Here is a 7,807-nt window from a genome sequence, read left to right on the forward strand (position 1 = left end):
AGTGAAATTTTTGGCCTGAGCTTGCCATGGGAACGTACCTCATGTATCTGGTGAAAATACCAAACGCCTCAGTTCAGTTTCTCTCTCCAAGGAGCATAGAATAGTGAAGTGATGCTTTGAAGACATTATGGTATTTCTCTGTACTTCTGTATGATTCTATGATGTACAGTATAGTATTTCTCTGTACTTCTTTAGATGTAGAAGAATATTTCAGGTTTGTTGGGTTTTGGTTGGTTGGTTGGGGTTTTTTTCCCTTTTTTTTGAGGGGTTGTTTTTTTTTGTGGTTGGTTGGTTTTTGGTTTGGGTGCTTGGTGGTTTTTTTTGGTGGGTTTTGGTTTGGTTTTTTTTGTTGTTGGTGGTTTTTTTCCCAGTAGTGAGAAACTGTAACCCCTTGCTTTCAGATCATACGGAGTTCAGCACACAGGGACAAATTTTCAGGTGTTCTTAGCTAAAACTGAGTATCTGACTTCATAGTTGGATACTCATCAATAATCAGGGAATTATGGCTGTTGCCTATCTACAGATGTACCTTGGTCTGAAACATTAGTCTTTGGAGAGGAAAAAAGAAAAAGTAGCTTCATATGTAGAAGTACTTTAAAGAGAGAGCTCTCAAATCCTTAAAGCAGACCTTGAATACCGTGAAATGATGGTGCAGTTCTGATTTTGCCACTTTGAAACAGTGGAAGCTTCACAAACAGCCAGTGAAATGTTTGTGCTACAATGAAGTCATCAGTAGGAGAGCTACACAGCCAAGAATCCAGTGTGGTTACATTGCGAGTACCATTTAACTTCACAATACCAATGATGAAGACTACTGTATATGCATATTTTTAGAAAGTATGCCATATCACTTCCTATTTTTTATACCAATCTCCTGAAGTGCATGCATAGGGAACTGAGTATTTAAATTACTGTTATGAGAGGGAAAATTAAAAAAGATACTTGTATAAGTTACATTATTGTTGTGTGGTTTTGCCTTAGTTGTGCAGACAAACCAAAAAGAGTTTGAACACTCCAGCAGTGTGAAGGCCATTGCTTTTGCAGTGCATCATGTCACCACAGCATGGAGTGCAGGTTAACAGTATTGCTGCTGATATATGTTTTGATCTAGCTGTGTTGCCATTGCTGGTAGAAAGATACGAGAGCGAGTCATAGAGACAAAGGTACTCTGTTAAGACCTTTGTTTTAAAGGACAAGCTTGCTTATCTAAAGTGTGCTGTAATGCTAGGAGAAGCAGTTTTTTCTCAGGTTAATGACAGTCTAGGTAGTGTTGTTACCCACCCAGTGGCTACACTGAGGGGCTAATATTAGCTACAAAGGTTATATGTGTATAAATGAGTGATGCTTTGCTGCAGGTTGACTGTGGTTTTACTCTCCTCTACAAATGTTAGAGGTATATGTGTTGAATGGAAGATTATAGGGCCACTTAAAAACTGTACTCACTTGAGTAGTCCTGGGTCACACAACAGATTGTTCAGTAAGGATTATTATGTGTATAAGAGTATGCAAGATCTGATACACAGGTTTTCTTTTATACTTGTAAAGCAACACAAATTAAAATGTTGAAACACTCCCTTAAGTTGTGCTGGTATCAGTTCTTAGTCTGCTTAGTCTTAAGAAATCCAAGGTGAAGGTGACATAGCACACTGTCTTCTGTTACCACAGCAGAAGAAATCTTTCCAAGCTGACCTGACAGAAGAATAACTTGTGATTAATTTGGTATTTCCTTACCTCTGACCAGTAGTGTTTCCATGCTGTTTTTAGCTGGTTGGGGTCTCAGCAGATTTTGTAGAAGGCAGGCAGTTTAGGAGACCAATATTATACTGAACAAGATCAGTATAGGTTATTTATTGTCAGGATGAGAATGTTTAGTTGGTTTACACTGAGAATCAGAAAGAAATAATTACGTTATAAAGGATCTTTTAACTTCCGCTCTGCAAACCTGTTTCATGCTTATATGGATTTACCAGGTGCTTGTCTCTGACCTTAGGAATAGCCATCACTTAAATGAGCAATGAGAGAGGATTTTCGAAGTCCTAGTGGTGGTGGACGCCACTATCTGCTAGTATGAGCTGTGCTTCCTAACACACAGGAAGTAGTTAATCCTTTCTTACAGATGTTATATTTAGTCTCAAGGGATGATTTTTACATTAGTATCCAGCATATGTATTTTTTAAATCAATTGTAGGTTAAAACTTCTAAGAAAGATTTCAGATTTAGGCATAACATTGATAATTTCTGTTTTCAACATGGTTTCTTAAAGAAAATCTTATGTGACTACACTGTTTCTTTGTCAACCCTGTTCTCCCCAGTACATATTAAACTCACTGGACACATTAAAGCTGAGTTTTTCTAAGGACAGATATCTGAGGAAATAAAGCAGTTTGATACAAGCTTTGGGAAGGCTATCAGCTTCCAGGAGGAAAGATGGGAATTGAGAAAATGATCCTCCTAATAAGAAAGGTTTCAGCATGACCTTGCTTACCACTTAGCAAGCCAAGCAACTGGCATGCTTTAGGTGTTATAAACCTGTGTCTTACTCAGTGATCCACATACCAGCTACCTCTTGCACTTAGCTTCTAGTTGTGGGAATGAAGAAGTACAGAAGCAAAGAGGAGGAGGAGGACATAATGAAGTCATGGGAGGTAACAGGAGTCACTTCAGTTTAAAGGCTGGATTCTACAGGACAGTATACTTTCTTTATTGTTCCATTGATTGTAGAATACTTGAGATTGGTAAACTGTAATCTAATTTAAAAAAAGGGGATTTTTTTTATTTTTAATTCCCCAATAATTCCTATTTTTTTCCATAGCAGCTAATAATATCTAGTCTAAAACAATAAACCATTTTCTATTTGAGAGGCTTATGTACCAAAGAAGACTTGGAGGTACTTGCAGACCAAATATCATAGCATTTTTTTATAATCCTGTATTTTAAGATGCAGTTGAGGTGACTGCCTCTATTCACTCAGGAATCACCACAGGAACATGAAGATACAGTAATTTGGCAGAAATGGTAAGTTTTATTTACCAAGGACAGAAGATTTGAAAAGTAAGAAATGTTAAGGATTATGTAATTTCTTAATCACCAAGAAAAATAAGTGTAATAAAACTGTTAGGTCTTGAGTTCACCCTAAAATTAAAGTAAAAATGAAAGGTAAGTGCTTCAGAATGAGTGTTAAAGACCATTGAATGAACAACAATTTTGTATCTTGGAAAAAAGGATCAGTTTTATCCTTTTTTTGAGAAATCAGCCAAAGATACTTTCAAGAAAATGATCAGAGATGGGTTCAGATGGAGAGTAATTCCACAGGTAGTCAAGGTGAAAATTAATTCATATCTGGCTTCTACATGAGAGCTAACTGTCAAACCAGTAGCACATCACCTTACAGACAAGGCACTAGTGTTGCATTTTGTTGTCTTTATGCATGAATTTGCAGTTCTTGCAAATCTGTCCTGTAGTAAAAAGTGTGTACTATACTCAGCAGCCAAGAGAAAAGAGAGGTGCTTGCAGTTGCTTTAGCTTTGCAGTTGATCCCTTGTAACACCAGTTATGTTCTTTAGAATGTATGTCCTAGCTATTCCTCCTTCCTCTCTGCTGCTTCATGGTGGTCATTTTAAACAGAAATGGAGAAACAAGGTGGGGTACAGCTCAGATGCATTTTTAAGTAGTGCTGCTTTTTCGAGCCAAAGCTGAATGGCCGTGAGAAGGGCAGAAGTCATGGAGTGCATCCATTCTTCATTGACACACTCGAAATATTAATAATAGTGGGCAGTACAGTAATGCAAAAACATGCAGGTACTGTTTAAAAAAGTTAGGATGGAAAGGAAACCTTTTAGCACCAACTTTAGAACTGCAAGGAAAGCAAGGGAGATTTACAACCAGAGTAATTAGGTGTTTCTTAAACATTTGTCCCATTAGTGTCTATAGATTAGAGTGGGCTTCCCCTTCTGCCCTCGCCCCCTTTCTTCTTTTTAGCAACCAGGAGAAAACAGACCAAACATGAAAAAAAGAAATATTTTTATGAAGAAGTAAAATGTTACTGCAAACCTACAGAAATATGTAGGGCAACTCAAACATTCAGGGTACAACTACAGTTATCTGCTGGTGCTCTCTGAGGTGCATGGTGCAACCCCCAGTAAGGAGTCCAGGTGCAGACAGGCAGTTACCCCAGCCTTAGAAACTGAGGTCTCCTTGGTCTAAACATAGCCCTGGTTTATTAAAAAAAAATACAAACAAAAAAAACCCAAAACTTCCTTTTTTGTTTGTCTGGTTTAATACCAGCACAGTCATAGAATCACAGAATGTTTTGGTTTGGAAGGGACCTTAAAGATCATCTAGTTCCAACCCCCCTGCCATGGGCCTGGATACCTTCCACTAGACCAGGTTGCTCAAAGCCCCATCCAACCTGGCATTGAACACTGCCAGGGATGGGGCAGCCCCAGCTCATGTTGTGCTTCTCATCAACCAACACCCCAAGTCCTTCTCAGAGTGCTGTTCTCAATCCATTCTCCACCCAACCTATAGCTGTGCCTGAGATTGCCCTGACCTACATGCAGGACCTCACACTTTCCCTTGTTGAACTTCATGAGGTTATCATTGGCCCACCTCTCAAGCATGTCCAGGTGCCTCTGGATGGCATTCTTTCCCTCCAGCATATCAATCAAACCACACAGCTTGGTGAGAATGCACTGAATCCCACTGTCCATGTCACTGACAAAGATGTTTGAACAGCACCATCCCCAATACCCGGAGGAATGCCACTCATTGCTGGTTTTCACCCAGACATCGACACTATGACTGCAAGTGTGAGTGCAGCCATCCAGCCAATTCCTTGTTCACTGAATGATCCATCTGTCGAATCCATGCTTCTCCAGTTTAGAGACAAGATTGTTATGTGGGACAGTGTCAAATACTTTCCATGAGTCCAGGTAGTCTGAACTGTATACATTGCGTTGCAGTACACATATTCATTTTGATTCTGTATCTCAGCACAAGTAGACGATTTTGAAGCTGGTCAGAACAGAAATATTACTACTGACACAATACGTGCAGTTTGCTTAGTCAATTCCACCTTCCTTTTGTGTGCGAAGTAATGACCCATGCAATATATCAGAGTTTTTAACATCATTTGGTAGCTGGCTGGTTCCTGCTTGGATCATGTTTTCTTCATCAGCTGACAAGAAGTATTGCCCTGAAAAATCAAGTGTCTGTTCTTTATAAAAAGATAAAATATAATCAATTGGAAAAACCTAAGACATTGCACATGCTAAGCCTTATTCATAGTGATTTGGCTGTGTAGTTCAGAAATGAACCAAAACCCTTCAGAGTAAGAGGAAAGTGAAAACATTGCAGGGGAGACAGGTTATCAGCTGAGAACAGGCAAGGAATGCAATAAGTGAAAAATTACTTCTGCCTTGCTGTGAAATGTGGACCTCAGTAATGATGTTGGTGCTGTGCTGTAAAGATTGATGGTAAGGCAAATTCAGGGAGTGCTAAAGAGTGGTGTACTATGAACTTATCAAACAACTCAAATGCCAATTACACCTGACTCTTCAGCATAACTTGCCGTTGATACAAAATGAAATGGAAGCCCTAGAGGGCTCCAACCAGGAGCCCGTTAGTGAACACCTATAAATCACTTGTCCTATAGCAAACAAGGGCTTGTGTTTGAGCTGCTGTCTTAATGAACCATACATCACTGTTCTTTCCAGGGCACAACAGCAAATGAGCAGTTGTGTCTTCAAGCAGGAAAAGAAAAATGAAATTGGCAAGGGAAAGGGAAGAGTAACTAGCAGGAGATCTAAAATGAAAACCCACAAACTGGCTATGGTCTTAAGTACATCACTTATTCGTGAGAACTTCTAGTGTGATAGAAACTAAATGCAATTTCAACATGTGTAAAAGCATATTTGTATAGAAAAAAATATTGAAAAAGGAGTATGATTTGACAGACCCTCCCTGCCAGGTAGCTCTAGCAAATCCTATTTGGAAGCACAGAGGTGGGCTAATGGATCTCTGAAGGTCCTTTCCCAGGCTGTGATTGTGAGCTGCTAATTAGAGATGGGATTTGACAGCCCACCACTGAAAGATAGAGGGGAAAATAGAAAAGTTATTTTGACCAGGGGTGCGATAGAACAGGGGCCAAGAGGGTAGGTGAGAAGGTCTGAGACAGAATGGCCATGTCTCCAGCTCCTTGAGCTGAGCTGAACTCCATGAGTGATGTGGGGTCCGCGCTCCTGGTGCTGTGCCTAGGCTGGTCAGTGCTGCCCAGTGGGTGGCATTGCGGAGCCATCCTGCAGCAGCACCCAACCCTCCAGCAGTCCCCAAACTCTGTCTGGGCTGAAAGTCTTCTGTGCGATGCACGGTAAGAGCATAGAGGAAAGCTGCCCTCCCTCCCGCAGAGAAGAGTTACCCTGGGTTATCACAGGCATGTGTAAGGTGGTGGAGCGGAAGCCAATAGGAAAAGAAGTCTAGCTACACAAGGGGAAGCAAACACATAATAGCTGTGTTGCAGTCCCAGAGCCAGACTAACAGATCGTAGAACTTAGTAGCCTCCCAAAAGACTGCAAGCTGGGCTCCTTCTCCCTCAGTCCCATGTGAAGCCAGGTTATTTTGCCTTCTGCCTTTATGCATGGGAAGTTATGCTACCCTAACTTGACTCCAGCTCCACCTGGAAACTACTGGCAGCTTAATGTAAAGAATTTCGAACAGGGTACATTGCTGGTGGTGGTTCTCCTACTAACACAGCAGCGTGCACCCATTCTGGCCTGTTTGTGATAGTGCTGTTTGGCTTCCAGCCAAGACTGATATGGCAAATAGCATCTGTATCATACATGCACTTTTTGGATACAGCACGTGGTCTCTCATGTTCATTGCAAAAGGCACTGGGAGGAAGTATTGGAGCAGGGAGCTACACTGAGTGTTACAGTGTAAAGCAAAGACAAAAGGATCTGCCAGTTGTTACCGAAGTCTCACTGACATTTTGTTTCCTGGTTCACATTTATCCACTTTTCTGCCCTTGTCTTAGCATGGAATAATTTCTTTTGTAAACAAAACAAAGAGCAGAAGATTCAGACTACGCCATTCACTTGAGTGAAGACAAGTGAAACCTTCAGGCTGTGTATGAAGGCAGTCATAGAACCGTAGAATGTTTTGGATTGGAACGGACCTTAGGGATCAGCTAGTTCCAACTCACCTGCCATGGGCAGAGACACCTTCCACTAGACCATGTTGCTCAGTCCCTTCAGGAAAGACAGCTTGATAGGTCTCTTGTCTGCTTCTTCGGCTTTCATGCAGAATCAAGGTGAACAAGGATTGCATTCAAAATAAAGATATCTGTCTACAAAATAGAAGAGGCTAATCAAGGTCTCTCCTTGGCTTTCCTCCTGCTACATGGGAAGGAGGAGCTGGGTGTCTCACTATGTTCTTCATGTCACTATCATGCAGGATTTTACATTGTCCCTTTTAAGAGGCAGGTGTGAAGCACCTACACCTATTGCAACTGTCTGACATTAGTTTTGTGCAGGAATAAACAGAACACTGTTGCACAGAGCAGGAGAGGAACTAAATTAATTCCTAAGCAAGGGGGTAGAACTACTGCAAGAAACAAAGAATCCTGAGACCTGACTTTTGCAAAACTGTCATGCTGCAAAAGTATCACTGTTCACTGATGTTTTCAGTGAAAAAAAAGGATGAAAAATGCTGTGTGTAATCACCTAGCTTTAAAGACACTTTAGAAACAGAATGAGATAGTGTTTATGTTTTTTCCATACTCCAGTTTTACTCACTCCTACGTAACTAATGC

Source organism: Neopsephotus bourkii, unplaced genomic scaffold (genome assembly GCF_033783945.1).
Source record: "Neopsephotus bourkii isolate Nb327-2 ecotype Australia unplaced genomic scaffold, CSIRO-AGI_Nbou_v1 NB_1763, whole genome shotgun sequence".
NCBI classification, from domain to species: Eukaryota; Metazoa; Chordata; class Aves; order Psittaciformes; family Psittacidae; genus Neopsephotus; species Neopsephotus bourkii.